This window comes from Hordeum vulgare, chromosome 1H, assembly GCF_904849725.1.
Source record: "Hordeum vulgare subsp. vulgare chromosome 1H, MorexV3_pseudomolecules_assembly, whole genome shotgun sequence".
NCBI classification, from domain to species: domain Eukaryota; kingdom Viridiplantae; phylum Streptophyta; class Magnoliopsida; order Poales; family Poaceae; genus Hordeum; species Hordeum vulgare.
The window spans coordinates 27,092,899-27,118,099 of record NC_058518.1 but is presented as its reverse complement, the minus strand read 5'-3'; positions in this window follow the sequence as shown (position 1 = coordinate 27,118,099).

Sequence of the window (25,201 nt, the reverse complement as noted above, 5' to 3'; positions counted from 1 at the left end):
TTGAGCAGAACCAATCTAGAGCTCCGGTAGGACGATCCTGCCGGGGAAACTTCCCTCCCAGAGGGGGAAATCGTCGCCATCATCATCACCAACACTCCTCTCATCGGAGGGGACTCGTCACCATCAACATCTTCATCAGCACCATCTCATCTCCAAACCCTAGTTCATCTCTTGTAACCAATCTCCGTCTCGCGACTCCGATTGGTACTTGTAAGGTTGCTAGTAGTGTTGATTACTCTGTGTAGTTGATGCTAGTTGGATTACTTGGTGGAAGAGTTTATGTTTAGATCCTTGATGATACTCATTACACCTCTGATCATGATTATGATTATGCTTTGTGAGCAGTTACTTTTGTTCCCGAGGACATGGGATAAGTCATGCTAATAATAGTCATGTGAATTTGGTATTCGTTCGATATTCTGATATGTTGTATGTTGTCTTTTCCTCTAGTGGTGTTATGTGAACGTCGACTACATAACACTTCACCATATTTGGGCGTAGAGGAAGGCATTGGGGAGTAGTAAGTAGATGATGGGTTGCTAGGGTGACACAAGCTTAAACCCCAGTCCATGCGTTGCTTCGTAAGGGGCTGATTTGGATCCACTAGTTTAATACTATGGATAGACGTTGTCTTAATTCTTCTTTCATAGTTGCGGATGCTTGCAAGAGGGGTTAATCGTAAGTGGGATGCTTGTCCAAGTAAGGGCAGTACCCAAGCGCTGGTCCACCCACATATCAAACTATCAAAGTAACGAACGTGAATCATATGAATATGATGAAACTAGCATGACAGAAATTCCCGTGTGTCCTTGACTCCGTAACAGCAGACCTTCCCTTGCAACGGCACCAGAAGAATGCTGCTAGCACTCTCCGGCAATCGAAACTAGAAGAATGTTGTTGACGGCCCACCAGCGCATGGGATCGTAGGAGTTTTCGAGGGTAGAGTATTCGACCCAAATTTGTTGATTTTCCAAACAGGAGGTTAGAGAATACTCTTGAGTATTAGCAGCTGAATTTATCAGATTCAACCACACCTGAAAGATTAGTATCTGCAAGTAAAGTAGTAACAGTAAAGTAGCGAGTAACGGCAGTGGCAAGGAACAACAGTAGTGACAGCAGTAGCAAGTAGCAACAGTAGCAAGCGACAGTAGTAGCAACAGTAGCAGCAGAGCAAGACAAGTAACAGCAACAGAGCAAGACAAGTAACAACACAAGTAGGACAAACTCGTAGGCAATGGGTCGGTGATTTGTTTGGATGACATTCATCATGCAACAGCTATAACACGGAGAGATATGTGGCTAGCTCCCGTTCGTCAATGTGATGTAGGCATGCATTCCGTGTGTCGTCATATGTGCTTAGGGAAAAGAACTTGCATGACATCTATTGTCCATCCCTCCCGTGGCAGCGGGGTCCAAAAGGAAACTACGGGATATTAAGGTTCTCCTTTTAATAAAGAACCGGACCAACACATTAGCACTTGGTGAACACATGAACTCCTCAAACTATGGTCATCACCGGGAGTGGTTCCGGTTATTGTCACTCCAGGGTTGCCGGATCATAACACATAGTAGGTAACTACAACTTGCAAGATCGGATCTAAAACACACATATATTGGTGACAACATAATAATTTCAGATCTGAAATCATGGCACTCGGGCCCTAGTGACAAGCATTAAGCATGGCAAAGTAGTAGCAACATCAATCTCAGAACAAAGTGGATACTAGGGATCAATCCCCATCAAAACTAACTCGATTACATGATAGATCTCATCCTACTCATCACCGCCCAGCGAGCCTACGAATAGATTACTCACGAACGACGAAGAGCTTCATGGAATTGGAGAGGGAAGAAGGTTGATGATGACGATGGCGACGATTTCCCCTCTCCGGAGCCCAAAACGGACTCCAGATCTGCCCTCCAGATGAAGAACAGGTTGTGGTGGCGCCTCCGTATCATAAACGCGAGGAAATCTTCTCTTTTTATTTTTTCTGGGATGAAAGTGAACTTATAGAGCTCAGGTTGGGGGCGGCAGAGCTGTGTGGGCCCCACAAGCTTGCCCACCGCCACCAGGGGGTGGCGGAGGCAGGTCTTGTGGCCCACTGGCCCACCCCCTCAGGTGGATCTTGGCGCAGATATTTTTCATATTTTCCAAAATTGCTCCCCGTAAATTTTCAGGACGTTTGGAGAACTTTGATTTCTACACAAAAACAACAACAAGGCAATTCTGGTGAAAACAGCGTCAGTCCAGGTTAGTTCCATTCAATTCATGCAAATTAGAGTTCAAAACAAGGGCAAAAGAGTTTGGAAAAGTAGATATGATGGAGACGTATCAACTCCCCCAAGCTTAAAACCTTGCTTGTCCTCAAGCAACTCAGTTGACAAACTGAGAGAGAAAGAAAAACTTTGACAAACTCTGTTTGATCTTGTTGTTGCAACTATGTCTAACTTATAACCAGAATTTCAGCAAGATCACAAGTTAACCACATAAGCAAGTGACACAAAGGTCTCACGGTAAACTAATATTAATGGCATAATCAGCTAACGAGCAAATAATAATGAGTTTCAAATACCAACACTTCAATAAAAATAAGCGTGAAGCAATATGAATAGGTGGTATCTCGCTAGCTCTTTCTGAGACCGCAAAATATAAATGCAGAGCACTTTCAAAGATCAAGGGCTAACTAAACATTGTAATTCGTAGCAACGAAGATCCAGTCATAGTCATACTCAATATTAATCAAAAGCAAAGCATAAAAATGACAGAGGTGCTCTCTAATTGGTGCTTGTGAAAGAAGAGGATGACTCAATAGGAAAATAAATAGACAAGCCCTTCGCAGAGGGAAGCATTGATTTGCAAAGGTGCCAGAGCTCAAGCTTTGAAAATAGAGATAATAATTTTGGGTGGCATGCTTTCATTGTCAACGCAATGACCAAGAGTTCTCAATATCTTCCATGCTACTCATGCTATAGGCGGTTCCCAAACAGAAAAGTAAAGTTTTAACTCCCCCACCACCAATCAATCACACTCCACGGCTAGCCGAATCCTCGGGTACCGTCCATACTAACATCAATCCGGGGGGGAGTCTTGTTTTACAGTTATGTTTTCGATTTAAGCGTGGAACCAGGCATTCCAATTACCGGCCCCTTTCTCGTGAATGACAGTGAATAAACACATGTCGAGGATAACACTCCTTGCATGGAAGATACCAATAGCCCCCTGTCACCACATGAGCGGTTTGCGCATGCAAAACAGATTATTTCTTAAAGGTTTAGAGAGTGGCACATGCAAATTTACTTGGAACGACAAGTAGATATCGCAAATAGGTAGGTATCGTGGACTCTCATGGAAAAACTTTTGGGTTTATGGAAGTGGATGCACAAGCAGTATTCTGCTTAGTACAAGTGAAGGCTAGCAAAAGACTGGGAAGCGACCAACAAGAGAGCGACAACAGTCATCAAGATGCAATGAGTTTGACTAACATTGAATGCAAGCATGAACAGGATATAAATCACCATGAACACGAACATCATAGAGGCTATGTTGATTTTATTTCAACTACATGCATGAACATGCGCCAAGTCAAGCCACTTGAAACATTCAAAGGAGAATACCATCCTATCATACTACATCATAGTCATTTCAAAATCTATGTTGGCATTCAAGACAAACCATTATAAGCTCTCAGCTAAATAAGCATGGCATCAGAAACTATGATCTCTAAGTTGTCATTGCAAACATGGTTCTCTCGCAACAAAGCTGAATCTAGGTCGACAAGCTAGTCATATTTACAAAAACAAAATAGATAGAGTTCATACCAGCTTTTCAGTCTCAGTCACTTCATCATATATCATCATTATTTCCTTTCACTTGCACGATCGAACGATGTGAATAATAATAAGAGTGCTAGTGCATTGGCCTAAGCTGAATCTGCAGGCAAACACAAATGAGAAGACAAAGTAATATGGCTCTTTGAAAGCTAAACAGGTAAGCATGCACGAACCACTAAACATTGAAACCAATATCTTCTACCTTGACCCAAAGAAAAAGAAAACTATTTACACGGGAAAGCTCCCAACAAGCAAAAGAAGAAAGAAACATCTTTTTGGGTTTTCTCAAAAGGACACAAAACAAGAAAACGAAAATAAACTAGCATGGATAATACAGTGGCAAAGTGTAAACACCGGCTAACAAAGTGAAAGCATAAGCATGAATGTAAAGTCGGTGAGAACACGTACTCTCCCAAGCTTAGGCTTTTGGCCTAGCTTGGTCTACTCCCATGGTGGGAAATCACCAGCTCCATGATACTCCGGAGCAGACTGTGGATGCCACTGCTGTGTGAGCTCCTCTGGCTCCCACTAATAAACTGGCATCTGGTACTCGACTGGCGGCTCGGGCACGGGTGCCTGTGGTTGGGCCAAGCCCCAATATGCGTAGATGTCTGAGGGCATAATAGTGTACCTACCTGCATGAAGATCGAACAAAGAAGGAGCAGGTAAAGTAATAGTCTCTCGAGTACCCTGACTAAATACCAGGTTATAAATCATCCGTCTACTAGCATCTCTATCCAGAAAATCATGGCTAACCATGCTGTCATAATCCAGATATTTCTCAGGGAGAAGCATCTCTCCTTCCTCTCCCAGGCTAATGGGTATCTCAGAGTGTCTGGCAAGACGGGTAGCGTAGATACCTCCATAGACGACACCCTTGGAACGGTTGATGTTCAACCGCTGGGCACTATAGCACCTAGGCTGTAAGTCTTGTCGTTATAAAGGCCTTCGTGCAAAACCGCAAGGTCTGGAGAACTAAGTGATCCAGCCTCCCCACTGCCAATCAAACATTTTCCCACAAATAGTGAGAAGTACCGAAGCACAGGAAAATGTATGCTAGCAATTCTAGCGCGAGATACTCCTCTCTCCTCTCCAACAGCAATAGTACCAATGAAATCCTCCAAGTCTCGTGGACGAGGGTCACGGATATCCCCAACATAAGGTAATTTGCATACATTGCAAAAATCTTGTAGTGTCATGCACTGGGGAACATCGTATATCATGAACTCAACCATGGGAGGATTCTTCCTCGGATAAAAGTTGAAGCTTTGAACGAAAATATTGGTGAGGAGGAGGTATTGTGAGCACTTATCTGCAACGAACGCAGTAAGACCTGCATTCTCCACCAAGTAATAAAAGTCTTCATAAAGGCCAACGGCGCGAAAGAATTCATCACTTGGCCACTCGCATGCTCGAACTTCTGTGACTCGAGGGACTACATACTTGGGGTGGTTCTTCTCATCCTCCTTGGGGTTACGGCTTGAAGAGCCTCTCAAGAACCTCCTCATCTATTCCTTTTTCTAGCTCTGAAAAATTCTGAAATTTTTAGAGACTTCAAAAGAAAAGTGAATAAAGATTAACCCAACTTGTAGCAACTACTCCTACTAGTGCCTAGAGACCGTATCACGCGCTAAAACTACTTGGGACCAGCTAAAATCAACATTTGTAGCTCAAGAACAGGGTCACCATGGTAGCAAGAATACGCGAAGGATAAAGCACTAGAGCAAAAACTAATTGGACCAATGGAGGAGTCACTTACCAAGGAGTAATTTCCCCAAAATGGTTCGGAGAATGGTGCTTTGAGCAAGGAGATCCAAAATCACAGCCAAATGAGCAAGAACACGGGTTTGAGCTGCGAAACAATTTTTTCTGGAGGTGGAAGAAGAGGCTGGGAGCTGGAATGAGTGGAGGGGGTCCCTGTGGGCCCCACAAGCTTGCCCTCCGCCACCAAGGGGTGGCGGTGGCAGCGCTTGTGGCCCACTGGTCTGTCCCCCAGGCCAGCTCTCAGGCCCAGTAATTTTCAAAAATTCCAGAAAAAATCATACTAAATTTTCATGACCATCGGAGAACTTTTATTTTCAAGGTATTTTTCTCCGGGACGCTAAAACAGAAAACAGGAAAAACTAAACTAATTCTATCATTTTTCTTCTAAGCAATAGAAAATGAAAGCTCAAAACAGAGGTATGTGACTCTTTGATTCATCCATTTCATGGTCATCGAAAGAAATCCGTCAATGGGGTTGATCAAGTCCTCATGACAAAACCTTCTCGAATCGCAAGAGAGAATGGAGAATTGTTGAATAGCCACTAGGTCACCTCAATGGGGATATGTATCTCCCCAACAAGCAAATCATACTTCATCTTGACACGAGGAATAGGGCATTCAAAGCTCCCAATAAGAATCGATGAATTCTTTTTGATAGCATTGATGCAATGTACTTGATATCGTTTCTTCAGAAAGTGCACTTTGTGCTCATTACCGTTGACATGGAAAGTGACATTGCCTTTGTTGCAATCTATAACAGCCCCTGCAGTGTTTAAAAAGGGTCTTCCGAGGATGACAGCCATGGCATCATCCTCGGGAACATCCAAGATAACAAAGTCTGTTAAGATAGTGGTATTAGAAACCACAACAGGCACATTCTCACAATTGGCGATAGGGAAAGCAGTTGATTTGTCGGCCATCTGCAGAGAAATTTCAGTGGGTGTCAACTTATCCAATTCAAGTCTACGATAAAGAGAGAGCGGCATAACACTAACACCGGCTCCAAGGTCACATAAGGCAGTTCTTACGTAGTTTCCTTTAATGGAGCAAGGTATAGTGGGCACTCCGGGATCACCAAGTTTCTTAGGAGTTCCACCTTTAAAAGTGTAGTTGGCAAGCATGGTGGAGATCTCAAGATCTGGTATCTTCCGTTTATTAGTCACGATATCTTTCATGTACTTGGCATACGGAGACATCTTGAGCATATCAGTTAACCGCATCTGCAGAAAGATGGGTCTTATAATCTCAACGAAACGCTCAAAATCCTCATCATCCTTTTTCTTGGATGGCTTAGGAGGAAAGGGCATAGATCTCTGAACCCATGGTTCCCTTTCTTTACCATGCTTCCTAGCAGTAAAGTCATTATTATCGTATCTCTTAGGTTGTGGGTTATCAGGATTAACCGTAGGTTCAATCTCCACATCCTCATCATTGCTAGGTTGAGCATTATTATGAATATCACTTTCCATATTGTCACCAGGTTCATGTTCATCACCAGATTGTGTTTCTGCATCAGACGCAGAAATATCATTAGGTTCTTGAGGTGTGATAGTATTTGGTGAACTAACATGCAGGCTTCTATCATCCTTCTTCTTCTCCTTAGGATGACTAGGTGTATCAGCATTGATTCCTTGAGAATCTTGATCAATTCTCTTAGGATGACCTTCAGGATACAAAGGTTCCTGAGTCATTTTGCCTCCTCTAGTAATGACTCTGACAGAGTTGTCATTTAATTCATTGAGCAGGTCATTCTGAGCTTTAAGTACTTGTTCTACCTGAGTAGTAATCATAGATGCATGTTTACTCAGAAGCTTCATATCGTTGACATTTCTGTCAACACAAGCACTTAAATGGCTAAGCATACGAGTACTTTGTTCCAAATGTCTGCTAACATAATCATTGAAACTCTGTTGTTTGGCAACAAAGTTGTCAAATTCATCAAAGCATAGGCTAGCAGGTTTATCAAAAGGAATATCACTCTCATCAAACCTACACAAAGAATTCACTTCTACTACTTGTATCGGGTTATCGAGACCATGGATCTCTTCGATAGGTGGTAGATTTTTGACATGTTCAGATCTAATGCCTTTCTCTTGCATAGATTTCTTGGCTTCTTGCATATCTTCGGGACTGAGGAATAGAATACCTATTTTCTTCGGAGTTGGCTTACGAGGTGGTTCGGGAATAGTCCAAGCATTATCGTTGATCAAGATGTTATTCAGTAGAGTCTCAGCTTGTTCTATAGTTCGTTCCCCAAAAACACAACCGACACAACTATCTAAGTGGTCTCTAGAGGCATCGGTAAGTCCGTTATAGAGGATATCAAGTATCTCGTTCTTCTTAAGAGGGTGATCCGGAAAAGCATTTTGTAGCTGGACGAGCCTCCCCCAAGCTTGTGGGAGACTCTCTTCTTGGAGTTGAGCAAAGTTGTATATTTCCTGCAAGGCAGCTTGCTTCTTATGGGCAGGGAAATATTTCTCACAGAAGTAATAGACCATATCATGGGGACTACTCACACATCCAGGATCAAGAGAGGTGAACCAGGCTTTAGCGTCATCCTTTAGAGAGAAAGGAAACAGCTTAAGGATATAGTAGTGGCGGATCTTCTCCTCATTAGTGAAAAGGGTGGCTATATCGTGTAGTTTGGCAAGATGGGCTACGACTGTCTCAGACTCATAACCATGGAAAGGATCAGATTCGACTAGAGAGATTATCTCAGGATCGACAGAGAATTCATAATCCTTATCGGTGATAAAGATATGTGAAGTGGCAAACTTCGGGTCGTATTTCATCCTAGCTTTCAGAGATTTTTCCTTCCACTTGAGAAGTAATTTCTCAGCGTCATAGGCATCCTTACACGCAAGAAAATCCTCAGCTATCTCTCCCTCCATAACGTAACCCTCAGGTATATCAGGCAATTCATATCTAGGAGAGCTAGATCTAACAGGAGCAAAAGCAGGTTCTATCTCAATAGTATCGGTAGTTTCAGAAGCATCACGAGCATTGGCAGTAACTCTAGCAATATGAGCATCATGTAATACCCCTAGTGGAACATCAGGCAAAGTAGTATCTCTAGCAGTATCAAGCATAGCATCATCAGGCAAAATAGAATCTCTAGCATCATCAGGCAAAGCAGTATCAAGCATAGCATCTCTAGCAGTATCAAGCATAGTATCATCAGGCATAGCATCTCTAGCAGTATCAGGCAAAGCAGTATCAGGCATAGTATCAAGCATAGCATCTCTAGCAGTAGCATCATAAGCATCATCAAGCACAGGCGACATATCAAGATTTCTAGCAGGAGGTGATGTCGCAAACTTACTCATAACTGAAGGTGAATCAAGTGCAGAGCTAGATGGCAGTCCCTTACCTCCCCTCGTAGTTGAGGGCAAGACTTTGGTTTTTGGATCCTTTAGATTCTTCATAGTGATCAGCAGATATAAATCCCAAGTAACTCAGAGAATATAGCAATACCTCCCCGGCAACGACGCTAGAAAAATGTTGACTCCGTAACAGCAGACCTTCCCTTGCAACGGCACCAGAAGAATGCTGCTAGCACTCTCCGGCAATCGAAACTAGAAGAATGTTGTTGACGGCCCACAAGCGCGTGGGATCGTAGCAGTTTTCGAGGGTAGAGTATTCGACCCAAATTTGTTGATTCACCAAACAGGAGGTGAGAGAATACTCTCGAGTATTAGCAGCTGAATTTATCAGATTCAACCACACCTGAAAGATTAGTATCTGCAAGCAAAGTAGTAATAGCAAAGTAGCGAGTAACGACAGTGGCAAGGAACAGCAGTAGTGAAAGCAGTAGCAAGTAGCAACAGTAGCAAGCGACAGTAGTAGCAACAGTAGCAGCAGAGCAAGACAAGTAACAACAGTAGTAGGACAAACTCGTAGGCAATGGGTCGGTGATTTGTTTGGATGATATTCATCATGCAACAGCTATAACACGGAGAGATATGTGGCTAGCTCCCGTTCATCAATGTGATGTAGGCATGCATTCCGTGTGTCCTCATACGTGCTTAGGGAAAAGAACTTGCATGACATCTATTGTCCATCCCTCCCATGGCAGCGGGGTCCAAAAGGAAACTACGGGATATTAAGGTTCTCCTTTTAATAAAGAACCAGACCAACGCATTAGCACTTGGTGAACACATGAACTCCTCAAACTATTGTCATCACCAGGAGTGGGTCCGGTTATTGTCACTCCGGGGTTGCCGGAACATAACACATAGTAGGTAACTACAACTTGCAAGATCGGATCTAAAACACATATATATTGGTGACAACATAATAATTTCAGATCTGAAATCATGGCACTCGGGCCCTAGTGACAAGCATTAAGCATGGCAAAGTAGTAGCAACATCAATCTCAGAACATAGTGGATACTAGGGATCAATCCCCATCAAAACTAACTCGATTACATGATAGATCTCATCCTACTCATTACCGCCCAGCGAGCCTGCGAATAGATTACTCACGAACGACGAAGAGCTTCATGGAATTGGAGAGGGAAGAAGGTTGATGACGACGATGGCGACGATTTCCCCTCTCCGGAGCCGAAAACGGACTCCGGATCTGCCCTCCACATGAAGAACAGGTTGTGGCGGCGCCTCCGTATCGTAAACGCGACGGAATCTTCTCTTTTTATTTTTTCTGGGACGAAAGTGAACTTATAGAGCTGAGGTTGGGGGCGGCGGAGCCGTGTGGGCCCCACAAGCTTGCCCACCGCCACCAGGGGGGTGGCGGAGGCAGGGCTTGTGGCCCACTGGCTCACCCCCTCAGGTGGATCTTGGCGTAGATATTTTTCATATTTTCCAAAAATGCTTCGCGTAAATTTTCAGGATGTTTGGAGAACTTTGATTTCTGCACAAAAACAACACCAAGGCAATTCTGCTGAAAACAGCGTCAGTCCAGGTTAGTTCCATTCAAATCATGCAAATTAGAGTTCAAAACAAGGGAAAAATAGTTTGGAAAAGTAGATACGATGGAGATGTATCAGTCCTCGGGAGCGTTTTTCCTCCTATAAGACTTTGTTCAGGCTTTTCCCTTGCTACAAAAGGGATTGGGCCACCTTGCTGCACTGTTGCTACTCTTGTTACTTGTTACTTTTCACCTGCTACGTTTCACCTCACTACACCATCACTTGTTACCGCTACTTTGAGTGCTTGCAGTTATTACCTTGCTGAAAACCGTTTATCAGAGCCTTCTGCTCCTCGTTGGGTTCGACACTCTTACTTATCGAAAGGACTAGATTGATCCCCTATACTTGTGGGTCATCAAGACTCTTTTCTGGCGCTGTTGCCGGGGAGGTAGCGCCTTTGGTAAGTGGAATTTGGTAAGGAAACATTTATATACTTTGCTAAAATTTATTGTCACTTGTCACTATGGAAACTGTTCCTTTGAGGAATTTGTACGGGGTATCTTCACCACGAACGGAGGCACGAGGAGTTTCTCCTCAACCTAAGGTACCTACTGAAAATATCTTTTATGAAATTCCTTCGGGTATGCTTGAGAAACTGCTGGCTAATCCTTTTACAGGAGATGGATCTTCACATCCAGACTTGCATCTAATCTATGTAGATGAAGTTTGTGGTTTATTTAAGCTTGCAGGTTTGCCCGAGGATGAGGTAAAGAAGAAATTCTTTCCTTTATCTTTGAAGGATAAGGCATTGACATGGTATAGGCTATGTGATGATACTAGATCATGGGACTACAATTGGTTGAAATTGGAATTTCATCAAAAGTTTTATCCTATGCATTTAGTACATTGTGATCGTAATTACATTTATAACTTTTGGCCTCGTGACAGGGAAAGCATAGCTCAAGCTTGGGGGAAGCTTAAATCATATTCATGCCCCAATCATGAGCTCTCGAGAGAAATTATCACTCAAAACTTTTATGCTCGGCTTTCTCATGATGATCGTACCATGCTTGACACTTCTTGTACCGGTTCTTTTATGAAGAAGGATATTGACCACAAGTGGAATTTATTGGAAAGAATCAAACGTAACTCTGAAGATTTGGAGCTTGAAGAAGGTAAGGAGTCAGGTATGAATTTCCAGTTTGATTGCGTTAAATCTTTTGTTGAAACAAACACTTCTAGAGATTTTAGTGCTAAATATGGACTTGACTCTGAGATAGTAGCTTCTCTATGTGAATCTTTTGCTGCTCATGTTGATCTTCCCAAAGAGAAGTGGTTTAAGTATCATCCTCCTGTAGAAGTCAACATAGTTAAACCCAATCTAGTTGAAGAAAAGTCATTGCCTATAACGATCCTATTGTTCCTTGTGCCTACACTGAGAAACCACCTTACCCTGCTAGGAAAAAGGATTATTCTAAAGCTCCAACTGTGATACGTAGGGGTTACATTAGACCACTTGCACCCCCTGAGGAAATTACAGTTGAACCTAGTGTTGCTATTATCAAAGATCTCTTAGCCGAAGACATAGACGGGCATGTTATCAAATTATGTGAGGACTCCGCTAGAATTGCTAAACCTCACGCGAAAGACAAATACGGACCTATAGTTGGCCTGCCCGTTGTTTCTGTCAAGATAGGAGATCACTGTTATCATGGTTTATGTGATATGGGTGCAAGTGTTAGTGCAATACCCCAGTCCCTTTATGATGAAATCAAAGATGAGATTGCACCTGCTGAGTTAGAACCCATTGATGTCACTATTACGCTAGCTAATAGAGACACTATCTGCCCTGTGGGAATTGTGAGAGACGTAGAAGTCCTGTGTGGTAAGACGAAGTATCCTACTGATTTCCTCGTCCTTGCTACTGCACAAGATAGCTTTTGTCCCATCATATTTGGTAGACCCTTTCTCAACACTGTCAATGCTCATATTGATTGCATTAAACAGACTGTCACTGTTAGTTTCGAGGGTGTGTCTCATGAATTTAACTTCTCCAAGTTTGGAAGACAACCCCATGAAAAAGAGTCGTCTGGTAGGGATGAAATCATTGCTCTTGCCTCTATTGTCGTACCTCCTACAGATCCTTTAGAGCAATATCTCCTTGGGCATGAAAATGATATGCATATGGATGAAAGAGATGAGATAGATAAAATTGTTTAAGAACAATATCCTATTCTTAAGAATAATCTGCCTGTTGAATTGCTTGGGGATCCTCCCCCACCAAAGGGTGATCTTGTGTTCGAGCTAAAACAGTTACCAGATACTCTTAAGTATGCCTATCTTGATGAGAAGGAGATATATCATGTTATTGTTAGTGCTCACCTCTCGAATCACGAAGAAAATAAGTTATTAAAAACTTTGAGGAAGCACCGTGCTGCTATTGGATATACTCTTGATGATCTTAAGGGTATTAGTCTCACTCTATGTCAGCACAAGATTAAAACCGATCTTGATTCTAAGCCAGTCGCTGATCATCAACGGAGGTTAAATCCTAGGATGAAAGAGGTCGTGAGAAAAGAAATATTAAAGCTTCTTGAAGCAGGAATCATTCATCCTGTTGCTCATAGTGATCGGGTAAGTCCAGTACATTGCGTACCCAAGAAGGGAGGTATCACCGTCGTTCCTAATGATAGGAATGAACTAATCCCACAGAGGATTATTACTGGCTATAGGATGGTGATAGACTTCCGGAAACTGAACAAGGCAACCAGGAAAGACCATTATCATTTGTCGTTTATCGACCAAATGCTAGAAAGGCTATCTAAACACACACACTTCTGCTTTCTAGACGGTTATTCAGGTTTCTCGCAAATACTTGTTGCACAATCTAATCAGGAGAAAACCACTTTCACCTGCCCTTTCGGTACCTTTGCTTATAGACGTATGCCTTTTGGCTTATGCAATGCACCTACCACCTTTCAAAGGTGTATGATGGCTATATTCTCTGACTTTTGTGAAAAGATTGTTGAGGTTTTCATGGATGATTTCTCCATTCACGGTTCTTCCTTTGATGATTGCATCAGCAACCTTGATCGAGTCTTACAGAGATGCAAAGATACCAACCTTGTCTTGAACTGGGAGAAGTGCCACTTCATGGTTAATGAAGGTATCGTATTAGGACACAAAATCTCTCAGAAAGGCATTGAAGTTGATAAGGCTAAGGTTGATGCAATTGAGAAAATGCCTTGCCCCATAGATATCAGAGGTATACGAAGTTTCCTAGGTCATGCTGGTTTCTATAGAAGGTTCATTAAAGACTTCTCTAAGATTTCTAGGCCTCTTACCAACCTCTTGCAGAAGGATGTTCCTTTTGTTTTTGATGAGGATTGTGAGGAAGCTTTTGAAATACTTAAGAAGGCCTTGATAACCGCACATATTGTTCAACCACCTGATTGGAACTTGCCCTTTGAAATCATGTGCGATGCTAGTGATTACGCTGTTGTGCTGTTCTAGGACAAAGAGTTGACAAGAAGTTGAATGCTATTCATTATGCTAGTAAAACTCTAGACAGTGCCCAGAGAAACTATGCTACTCCGGAGAAGGAGTTTTTAGCAGTCGTGTTTGCATGTGAAAAGTTCAGATCTTATATAGTTGGCTCCAAAGTCACTATTCACTCTGATCATGTTGCTATTAAGTACCTTATGGAGAAGGACGCTAAGCCTAGGCTAATCAGATGGGTTCTCCTGCTACAGGAATTTGATTTGCACGTTGTTGACCGAAAGGGTGCTGATAACCCTGTAGCAGATAACTTGTCAAGGCTAGAGAATGTCCTTGATGACCCACGACCTATTGATGACAGCTTTCCCGGTGAGCAATTGAATGTCATCCATACTTCACATAGTGCACCGTGGTATGCTGATTACGCAAACTATATCGTAGCACCAGTTTCACCTACCAGCAGAAGAAGAAATTCTTCTTTGATTTAAGACACTACTTTTGGGATGATCCTCACCTTTATAAGGAAGGAGTAGATGGTGTTATTACACGTTGTGTGCCTGAACATGAACAGGGACAGATCCTGCAGAAGTGTCATTCCGAAGCCTACGGAGGACACCATGCTGGAGATATAACTGCTCATAAGGTATTGCAATCAGGTTTCTACTGGCCCACTCTCTTCAAGGATGCCCGTAAGCTTGTCTTATCTTGTGACGAAAGCCAAAGAATAGGGAACATCAGTAAACGTCAGGAAATGCCTATGAACTATTCACTTGTCATTGAACCATTTAATGTCTGGGGCTTTGATTATATGGGACCCTTCCCGAGTTCCAATGGGTAGACTCACCTCTTAGTTGCTGTGGATTACGTTACTAAGTGAGTAGAAGCTATCCCCACTACAAATGTTGATCACCACACCTCTATTAAGATGCTTAAAGAATTCATCTTCCCAAGATTTGGAGTCCCTAGATATCTGATGACTGATCGCGGTTCACACTTCATTCATGGTGTTTTCCACAAGATGCTCGCTAAGTATGATGTCAACCATAGAGTTGAATCTCCTTATCATCCTCAGTCTAGTGGTCAAGTGGAGTTGAGTAATAGGGAGATCAAATTGATCTTACAAAAGACTGTCAATAGATCTCGAAAGAATTGGTCTAGCAAACTTGACGATGCACTATGGGCTTATAGGACTGCTTATAAGAATCCCATGGGCATGTAGCCGTATAAAATGGTTTACGGTAAGGCCTATCATTTACCTCTTGAGTTAGAACAGAAAGCTTATTGGGCAATCAAAGAGCTTAACTTTGATTTCAAACTTGTCGGTGAGAAGCGGTTGTTTGATATCAGCTCATTAGATGAATGGAGGGCCCAGGCATATGAGAATGCCAAGTTGTTCAAGGAAAAGGTTAAGAGATGGCACGATAAAAGCATACAAAAACGTGAGTTCAATGTAGGTGATTATGTCCTGCTATACAATTCTCGCTTAAGATTCTTCGCAGGCAAACTTCTCTCTAAATGGGAAGGTCCCTACGTTGTCGAGGAAGTATATCACTCTGGTGCCATCAAAATCAATAACACGGAAGGTAATTTTCGGAGAGTGGTAAATGGGCAAAGAATCAAGAATTATATCTCTGGTACTCCCATAAATGTTGAGATCAATATCATCAACATCATAACTCCAGAGGAGTATATAAGGGATGTTTATCAGCCCGTTTCAGACTCTGAAAACGAAGAGGTGTGTGTTTCGGCAAGTAATTGGACTCCAAAACTTTTCCAATAGGAAATTTTCTCCGTTTTGGAATTTATGGAAAATTGGAAAAACTAGTCGTGAACCCATGCGTTCGCACGGGCTAGTTGTAAAATATTAATTAAGAAATTCCATACCACAGGAAATGGAAATTTGTTTTGTAAAACAACATTAACCTGACATAACATCCAAACCAAAAGGAATCGAGATATCAGGACTAACTCATAGGGTAATATGTTTTTGTGAATAAGTTATAGATATCTCCAACTGAATGTCTATTTTAAATTCATGCAGACTAACTCCCTAAGAATGTTCACACGATTGTCGATGTTAGTTAGATATGAAATACTCCCTTCATATCATAATGAGTAATGTGTTGCATTTACTTTAAATTAAACTTTTTAAAAATTGACTATGACTTTTTGTATTATTTAGATTGGATATGTAAAATCATATGCACTCATTCTAGAAATAAATAGCTAATGTTACATCACGAAGGCCATGTAAGTGTCCAAAAGAACACTTATTTTTTATATAGAGGGAGTATTGTATTTAAAAAACTATTATTTATAATAATATGTTTATTTCCTTCATCGTCATTTTGGTCTACTCAATTTAGTAACTCATTCTAGAAAAAAGGGGAACAAACATATACTATCATGCTTGATAATTAATATCCCTCGAGAGGAAAAGAAGTAGCCAGATAATACATATTTCTCAAGTGAGTGAATTGATATCATTTAACGAATAATACAAAAAATAAATTTGAATAAACAACGCCGAATATAACAAATTGCGAATAAAAGAACATGAAAAGTCATAGAGAGCTTATGTCAACATCAATGGAAAACCTATAACAAAGCAGACTGCATTAGATTCACTCCTAACACATAATAAAATATGTATATATCTTGACTTACTTTTTTATTTTAGATTGTATACTACTAAATCTATGATAGTCTTAGATGAACTTTTTATTTCATATTTACGTACATATTACATGGCAGTATTTGCATTTTATCGGAACAATAGTTGGTAAAGAGTGTTCACTACCATTCTATATGCAACTTCCATCAGTTATACACCTTTGATCAAGGACGCTTCTCCGTAATATCGCTGATATTCCTATCCAGGCAAATATTCTCGGTGATAATTAAAAGGGGAATTTAATTTCTTTCATGTACTTAGTTGGCAGACTTTCGATAATCTTCTTCCAAGAGAAATAGCTGCGGGGTTCACAATATTGTAGCCATATACGGAAGGGCTTAGCCCAAATCTACTTGGTAACCTGGTAGAGGAAGAATAGGCGCCACACAGTTTAGATCTCACGCATGCACACTCCGGAGAAAATTACTTGTTCGACCATCCATGATGTTGAATCTAGTCGGCACACCAATGCTGGTTCAAATGCAACCAGCTAATATCTTGCAATCCGGAATTGGTATGCCATAATGATTGAAGAAATTAAAACCAACTGAATATTTATTGGTCATTGAACTTGTACTGATAATCATCATAGAAATGCATAGAGACAAATAAGAGTTACTATGGCCAGATTTAAAAGAACAAATTACAAACACATGCTTCATCCTGCATCACCATCACAAAGTTCCGCGTTCTTCCTTGGCCGCACTGTCTATGTCATCATTTTTTTGCCATGGTATGTGGATGCTGACATCCTTTTTGAAAAGGATTGAGGGAAGGCAGGATGAAGGGAAGGCACATAATTAAATTGATCTATATCATATAGGGGTCCTGTTATAAACTCATAGTTAAGAACAAACGATAGAGGACTTCTATGTCTTGGACAACTACGGCCTTACTTACCTGTGAACTCTCATGCATGGTGTATGCTTAGTTTTTTTCGATGCAACCATCATTTATCATAAAACTATTCCGTGCTTCTTGTCTTTCTATGTACCTCTAGACTACGGCTAGACATATGGGTCTAGAATTTCAAGCCGGATGCACCACCTGTAGATTCTATGCCATAGTAGCCTTACAAATAAGTTTGCGTGGTGCAGCAATCTCTGTATACTGGAGAAAAATAGTAGAAAGGAATATAGTAGGCATATACCTACTAAATCAACACGCAAAAGATACGGTTGATTTAAATATAAATTGGCAAAAAAGAACAAATACATAACTGATTAGTGTGCGAACAGAAACCTGATCTAGATGAGGAATCAATTTTAATACGATAGCCTCCGTCAGTGCGCGTGATTCATGCCCCAACTTTTTTCCCCGTCGACACACCTGATACATGCCCTAAGTTCTTTGCTCCAATTTTAGAGAGATATGTATCACTAGTGGGGACGGGGCCTTTAGCCCCGGCCCGTAAGGGGCTTTAGTCCCGGTTCACCAACCAGGACTAAAGGGGCGGGACTAAAGGCCTAACCTTTTCGTCCCGGCCCTCTTACAAGCCGGGACTAAAGGTGCTCCACGTGGGCGCCTCGTAGCGCCCCAGGGGCAGGCCCTTTAGTCCCGGTTCGTTACAAGGACCGCGACTAAAGATTTTTAGATTGTGCTGGTTTTTGGTTTTTTTTGAATGAAATTATTTTTGGGTTTTAGGGTTTTAGGGTTTAGGTGTTCGGGAGATTAACGTGATGCCTCGTTTGGTGTTCGGGAATTAGTTTTCATATAATTTAAATAGAAATAATTATGCATATATATAAGATTAACTTATCTTACAAGCGAGCATATATATACAATTATATGGAGATCTTAATTATCGGGACTAGATCCCGTCTATTCGATTACATGGACGAACATCAGTAATGGCCCCTAGCTACACTAAATCGTCCTTTGTCATCTATAGCTTCCGTCCTCAGAAAGGTCGCAAGCTCCTCTGCAACAGCAATCGCGCGTTGCTCTGGTAGGACCTTCATCGTCATGGCCGTGTGCTATATAAGAAGAGGAGATGAATATGAATATCAATCATGATAACAAAGAATGACGGGTAAAAATAGAGGTGTGAATGTTCGTTGCTTACGTCGAATCTGTGATCCTTGTGCTCAGAGGTAAACGTGCGAATGGTCTCGCAAACATAGTATCCGCATAGATGTGTTCCCCGTGGCTGCTGGTCGCACTTTACGAGAATAGAATATATATAATCAAAATAATAATCTAGCATCATAAATGTATTGAAAATTAATAGAAGTATATCATACTACTACTTACCTGAGCCGCTCTAAAGGTCAGCTTCTCATGAAAGTTACCGGGAGTCACGCACTTGAACCGCTTCCAAACCCTGCCCGACAAGGATAATGATTTGCTAAGTTTTTCATTAATTGATATATCAGAAAATCATCGAAAGAGACCCATAGAGCGCAAGAATGATTAAAATTACCCTTGGAGCATGTCCTGCAGGCTTTGGAACTGTTCCAAGGGTCTCAATAATGGGTCGAAGGCATCAACTCTTCCCTTATCAATTTGAATGTCCAACAGAATCCAATGGAAGCTGCACATGTATATATATATATGTGTGTCAGTAACTTATCAATTACACTTATAAGTGAATGGACACAACAGAGTAAACACCCTCACCTGAAGTTGTATGGAAACAGTATGTGGTCACAGAAATTTTGATCTATTAGAAACCTTAGAAGGTTTTCCTCCGTCTCCTTGGGATAATTAGTTAGCGTCGCTATATGTATTTTATCTGGGTCAATAAACCCAATATTTAGGATGCTCTTACTTTTACAATCCAGAATCTTCATTCTGCATAATAGAGTACAAGTTATATATAGACAATGAATTGAAATAACTAAACAAGTTATATGTAGACAATGAATTGAAAAACTTACACACAATAGCAACTCATAAGCGATTTGTCGAGGGCGTCGCCATTGTACATCTGGAAGAGTTCATCAAAGTCGATATGGATTTGTTTGGGGCGGCCGTACTACTCCTGTGGGACACTCAGCACGATCATCGTTCTCCCATTCTTCTATCACTTAAGTACCTTTGATGCAAGTAACGCATATTTGTTGGGAGATCATCTTTGGTGACCAAAGGCTCACCCATGACAAACTGTGGCTTAGGGGCTACCACAGCCTTGGGTATCTTGTCGTCTTGGGAAGACAACAATTCTTCAACCGAGACACCACATGCAGCCGCCAACTCCTTTGCACTTTCTAAAGCTAGCCCATGTACCGGAGGGGGAACATTCTCGGTTAACACCTTGAGGGGTGGGATCGACTGTTTGGCCTGTTGTCCAAGCTGAGGAACGTCTGATTTTTTCTTGCTTGTAGTTGAACTTGATTTGCTCCCACTTGCACTTGCACGTGATCTGCTCTTTTTCACTTCGTTCTGCAATGTGCGTGTATAGTCATCAGGCTTATGGTGTAAGTCATAAGGTCTGATAGGAAGATTAGCATGACATACCTTTGGGAGGGGCGATCGTTTGCGCTATGGGGTGCTCTGTGGCTTAGGAATCGTCGGCGGAGCGTTCTTGGTGGCACGCTCCCGCTTAGTATCCGGAGCGGGCGGCGGCAGAGACGGACGACCCAAGTCCGGCGGCGGTGATCGAGATGGACTCGTGTTGTGCTGCCCGACGTCATGTGGAGGGCTTGCACGTGATCTGCTCTTTTTCACTTCCTTCTGCAATGTGCGTGTATAGTCATCAGGCTTATGGTGTAAGTCATACTGTGATGGAAGGGGGTACGATCATAAGGTCCGATAGGAAGATTAGCATGACGTACCTTTGGGAGGGGCGACCGTTTGCGCTTTGGGGTGCTCTGTGGCTTAGGAATCGTCGGCGGAGCGTTCTTGGTGGCACGCTCCCGCTTTGTATCCGTGGCAGGCTCAGGCTTTGTATCCGGAGCGGGCGGCGACGGAGACGGACGACCCAAGTCCGGCGGCGGTGATCGAGATGGACTCGTGTTGTGCTGGCCGACGTCATGCGGAGGGCTTGGAGGTAATGGAGGTGTAGGTGACCTGCGACGACTCGGAGGCGGTGTTGTCCTTGGGGATATGTTCTTGAATTTCTGATGGAGTTCACATGATGTTGACTCCTTGATTCCATCCACGGGGTAGCCGGGACCGTCCTCTATCATTCTTCGTTCATCGTCGGGCGGGGCCTCAGATTCAGCCACGCTGCTTTTCCGCTTAGATGGGGCGCCGGTAATATCAAGTGCAGGATCTTCCTCGCGCGGTACTCCTCTAAGCTCATCAATCTGCTTCTGTTGCTCGTTAATCCTAGCAAGAAACTAGTTGAACTTGTCATTCTCCTCATCCTGCTGCCGCTTCTTTGCTCTCTCTCGGCTTCTGTAAGTGTCTTGGTCTCTGGCAAACCCAAGCCACCACGGGTAAGATGGACCGAAGCCTCGCGTTTGTCCTCCATGTTCGTCATTGCCGAGGACCAGTGTGAGCAAATCTTTATCTCTATCTGCAGTGAACTTTCTTTGTCCCTCCTTAATTTCTTTCACTATCCTTTTCCAATTTTCCCTGGGTATCCTAAGATTGTCATTGCAGATGAGGTCCCCTGTTGTTTCGTCGTACGACCCACCTTGCGCAAGGAACCAATTTCTTGCTCTCAATTCCCACTCATCACGGAGTGGTTCAGGTACGATGCCTTTATCTATCAGATCTTGCTCTTTCTTTTCCCACTTTGGGATGGCAGTCTCATAGCCCCCTGGCCCCAGCTTGTGGTGATATTTCTTCTTGTCGGCATTTATCTTGTTCTTTTCTGATAATGCCTGGGCATCTTCTAACTCCTTGTACTCTTGAAATTCCTTCCAGTGATTCGCCTGCTTGGCTAGATACCCCTCGAATACTGGCACTTTCTTTGTCTTCAGATAGTTTTTCCGTAGCTTCTTCTTCCAGCTACGGAAAAGTTCGGCCATCTTCTTTAGAGTCCACTGCTTGACTTTGGCCCTCAGTTTGTCTGCGGCATCTTCATTCTCACATTCTGGCAGGTTGAAATGTGACATGAGATCATTCCAAAGATTATCTTTGTACCTTTCGGCGACATAGTCACTATCGGCTGCCCCTTTGCGCTTGTTCCACTCCCGAACGCTGATCGGGACGTGATCCCTAACGAGAACTCCGCATTGCTTCTTGCATGTGTCAGCAGCATTCTTAGGAAGCTTGGGTTCGCCCGTAGGCATTATCACCTCAAAGGTGTAATGCGTCCGTGCATCCAACTTTCTAGTCGGGCCTCGTTTCGTAGATTTGCTCGATGTGGAGGCCTAAGAGGGAGAAACATTCGTCAAATGAATGTATATGTATACAATATAGAGCTATCTCCAATATTTTTCACATATTACAAGTGATTGTCGAACTTCATATGTATACCTCGCCGGACTTTATTATTTCTTCACCGGCTTCTCCACCGGCTTCTCCATCAGTGGAGCTATCACCTTCTCCGTCATTGGACCTATCTCCTGCCCCATCGGCTTCATCTTCGTGTCGCTCGACCTCCATTCCATATCCGGAGTCGTTTAGATATGACATCGGAGATTTGGCTGGTTCAACGCCGGGGCCGTCTTTGATTATATCTTCGAGAAGTTCTTCCTCTTCGAGGTTCCTGATATGTGGATCCATAGTTCTGCAAAAAACGGACATTTGATTAACTAATAAACTAACAAACTATATAAGAGGGGTTGGAAACTTCGAAGGCTCGTTTTATATAGGAGGACCTTTAGTCCCGGGTCTTGGCTAGAACCTAAACTCTAAAATACCAGCCGGGCGGAGCCCAGTCCCGGACACTTAAGCATATACAATAGCAAAATTAAACTAGTTCTATTATTTTTCTTGCTAAAAATAAACTATTAACACTTAAGCATATACAATAGAAAAATTAAACTATTAACACTTAAGCATATACAATAGCAAAATTAAGCAATAATCTAAGAAACACTATTAACACTTAAGCATATACACTATACAATAGCAAAATTAAATGACAAAAAAAATATTTCTTCTTCTTGTAACCCTAAACTAATTTTTCCTCTTCTTCTATTTCTCCTCTTCTTCTACTTCTTCTTCTACTTCTACTTCTCCTCTTCTTCTACTACTTCTCCTCTCCTCTTCTTCTATTTTTCCTCTTCTTCTCCTCTCCTCCTCTTCTTATTCTCCTTTTTCTTCTTTTCTTCTCCTCATCTTCTTATTCTCCTTTTTCTTCCTTTCATCTCCTTTTTCTTCCTTTCTTCCCTTTTTCTTCTTTTCTTCTCCCTTTTCTTCCTTTCTTCTCCTTTTTCTTCCTTTCTTCTCCTTTTTCTTCCTTTCTTCTCCTTTTTCTTCCTTTCTTCTCCTTTTTGTTCTTTTCTTCTCCTTTTTCTTCCTTTCTTCTCCTTTTTCTTCTTTTCTTATCCTTTTTCTTCCTTTCTTCTCCTTTTTCTTCTTTTCTTCTCCTTTTTCTTCTTTGCTTCTCCTTTTTCTTCTTTGCTTGTGCTGGCCGGAGTGTTGGGGAGGAGGGGGCGTGGGGCTTACCGGCCGGAGGTGTCGACAGCGCGCGGCGAGGAGGACGGCGACGCGCGGCGAGGAGGGCGGCGAGCGGCGAGGAGGACGGAGGCGGCGAGTAGGACGACGGCGACGGCGAGCAGGACGGCGGGCAGCCTAACGGCGTCGTTGAGTTCGTCGCTTGCCGTGCCGGGCAAGAGAACGAGAGGAAGAAGAAGAGAAATGGACGATTTGGGTTGGAAATTTTCTAACTCCCGCTTATACAGGTGGATCTTTAGTCCCGGTTCAGGGCTCGATCCGGGACTAAAGACCCGTTTAGTCCCGGGTAGAGCCACGACCCGGGACTAAAGGCCCTTTTTCGGGCAGACCAAAAGGCGGGAAGCAGGGGCCTTTAGTCCCGGGGCGTGGCAAGAACCGAGACTAAAGGGGGTCTTTAGTCCCGGGTGGAGCCACGCCCCGGGACTAAAGGCCCTTTTTCGGCAGACCAGAAGGCGGGAAGCAGGGGTCTTTAGTCCCGGGGCGTGGCAAGAACCGGGACTAAAGTGTTGCCTATATAAACCCTCGCCCCTGCCCGCCATATCCCCTATTTTTTGGTTGTTGAAGTGTGACCATGGCATGCTCTTGCCACTCTAGTTCATGCACATGACGTGTTCGATGAAATGCCCGAGCCACTCTACTTAAGCTTTCTCCTCTCCAAGCTCGACCTCCAAGCTCCATTTTCCTTAATATTTGTCTAGGTTTGGCCGTGCACCAACTGCGAGCACCACCGTGGTGAGCCTCTTGTTCTTATCTTCTTTTTAAAATCAAAAAAATCTTACTTGTATGATTTAGATACATACTTGTATAAATTACTCACTTTCATTATTTTTTTTTATTATATAGTGCGATGGTTTTGGTATCCGCCTCCGTCGGCCCTCGTCCTGTCTATGATTCGGATGTGGTATATATTATATTTTATAACTATTTGTTTTATTTAGTGTTTTTGACAATTATGACGACCAATGTGACATATATTTTTTTAATCTAGGAGGTATGTGAACCGGAAATTCCAACCCACATAAAAATTCTTGTCGAGAAGTTAAATTTGGTTGAAAAAGAAAACAAATACTTGAAGAAAAAATTGAAAATAATTAAGGATAAGAATATGGAACTGGAGTTGCATGTCGCCGATGTCATAGATGATCGCAAGATGAAGATCGATGCGATGCGGTTGAAGATGGATGCAATGCGCTTGAAGATGGATGAAATGCGCTTGAAGATTAGGAATATTAAAAAATATGCCATTGATAAAGAGGCTTGGTATCATTATGCTGTTGGGTCAATTGTTACCTTAGTTGCGATTTTGATCGCGTTTGTTGTTGCATTTAAATGTTTTACATAGTTGTATGTTGTTTTATGAGAGAACTTTATGTATTTATTTTTTGCAATAATAACATTTGATCACTACTGTTCTTTGGCTTTAATGTGATGATGAACTTGTATTAATTTGGTCATATGTTCTGCAATGGTTTTTTTGATATATTTAATTTCATAATAGAGATGAATCGCCAATGATAATATTTAATTTCATAATATGGTTTTTTGAACTCCATACTTTTTGTGTGTTCAACAATTTCTGACTTCTTTTGGTATATTTCGTGCATTTACTTATTTTTTTTTTGAGTTAGTTGACCCTGAAATTGAAAAGCACTACAAATGAACTCTGAAAATGTTGAAAGTTGGCATGCTATCATCATTTCACCCACATAGCATGTGTTAAAAAGTTGAGAGGGCTACGACAAAAACTGAATGCACTTCGTGTACAAAACGAACAATCTCTCTCGAAGTATCAGGGTTTCGAACGAGAACTCATCTCTTACAAAGGGATTTTATTTTTTTGAACTTATTTGAACTCCATACTTTTTGTGTGTTCAAAATGCACCATTCAAAGGCACATCACAAAATTTCAACAATTTCTGACTTCATTTGGTATATTTCGTGCATTTACTTATTTTTTTGAGCTAGTTCACCCTGAAATTGAAAAGCACTACAAATAAACTCTCAAAATGTTGAAAGTTGGCATGCTATCATCATTTCACCCACATAGCAT